Source organism: Bos taurus, chromosome 27, assembly GCF_002263795.3.
Source record: "Bos taurus isolate L1 Dominette 01449 registration number 42190680 breed Hereford chromosome 27, ARS-UCD2.0, whole genome shotgun sequence".
In the NCBI taxonomy this organism is placed as follows: domain Eukaryota; kingdom Metazoa; phylum Chordata; class Mammalia; order Artiodactyla; family Bovidae; genus Bos; species Bos taurus.
In genome coordinates, this window is record NC_037354.1 from 33,844,546 (window position 1) to 33,845,972 (window position 1,427).

The window sequence follows — 1,427 nt, forward strand, 5'->3', positions numbered from 1 at the left end:
CCCACATGCCATGCGGGGAAGTCAAAAGGCAAAAATAAATAGATAATTTAAAAAATGACCGGAAAATGGAGGCTCTAGACCATGAAGATGCAAACCAGAGGGCTTGTGATAGACAGTGGGGCGCCATGTGTAGGAACACAGCATGGGATGAGATGGGATGAAGATCCTACGCTTTTAGGATGCGTGGGGACAAGATAGACTATATTGTGGGAAGTGTCTGAAGCTGGAGGGGCCGCTGTCTAGTTACTTGACTGGACAGTGTATGTGAAGAGAAGGAGGGAAGAGGGAGAAGCAAGTTCTAGATACACACACAACCATGAAACAGGAATTGCTGATAATTGACTGGATAAGGGACACAAGGGAGAAGGAACTTTGTAGTTTTTAGTATTGGAAATAGGAGCAATAGTGGTGCCATTGTGAAGAAAGCCCTGAGGGACTTCCCTGGTGGTCCAGTGGTTAAGACTCTGCACTTCCACTGCAGGGGTCACAGGTTCAATCCCTGACTGGGAAACCACCATCCCACGTGCCACGTAGTACAGCCTGAAAAGAAAGAAAGAAGGAACCCCATCTCATAGCAGAGTGTTTGGTTTATTTCTATTGTTGATCGGTTATTTCTATTGGTTCTAGATTGGCCTCACAGACGAAATAATCCCCATGGACCCAAACGATGCCAAACATGTTGGCGATGTGGATGGCTCTGTCTCCAGCAACTGGACCTATGGCTCTTCAAAAAACAGCACGAGAAGTTATACACCTGCCTATCTCAGCAGAAGGATGCAGGTGGGAGGCTCTAGACGCGCAGTTTTCAAATCCCTGCTACTTACTAGCTATGTGGTTTGGGAAAGTTGCAGAAACCTCTCTGTGTTCCTTCGTGTATCACAATGGGGATATTAACGACCACCTCATATACGAGGACGTTCATATCAAGCACTTGATGTACAATGACTCAGCTTAATCATGACTCAACAGTGCTAGCTGTACTTCATTCCCGTCAAATAAAACAATAAGCACTTAAACAATTTATAAAATTCAAAGCTTTTAAGAGAGGGTAAGATTTTCTGTAGACACAGTGGAATGGATTGGAAAAAGTCCTGGACTTGGAGTCTGTCTTAACCTTATGTCCAACGGCCATCAGTTCTGTTACCCAAGTAAGCCTGTTAACTGCCAAGAAGTCTCAGTTTATTTGCTTAATGTCAATAATAACGCACGTCCTGCCTTGCTATATGATTCTGAAAGTAAAAGAGATGGTTCATGTGAAGTTATCTGGCAGGAACTAAATGCTTTGCAAAGGAAAAGTATCAATTAGTTGTTGTTATCATTAGTATGTTAAAGAACCCGTCCTTCATTTATCTGTGATGGTCAGAATGAAGACTCAGTTCACTGGAAAGGCTTTCAGCGTGTCTCAAAATAGCATTCCAGAAAAGTCT

The 1,427-nt window shown here is 43.3% G+C and overlaps 1 non-coding gene across 1 annotated transcript; it reads left to right on the plus strand.

The window, feature by feature from the left end:
- Positions 1-438: 438 nt before the first annotated feature.
- On the plus strand, positions 439-511 carry TRNAG-UCC (transfer RNA glycine (anticodon UCC)). The gene has a single exon. It is a non-coding gene; the product is annotated as a tRNA-Gly (tRNA).
- The last annotated feature ends 916 nt before the right edge of the window (positions 512-1,427 follow it).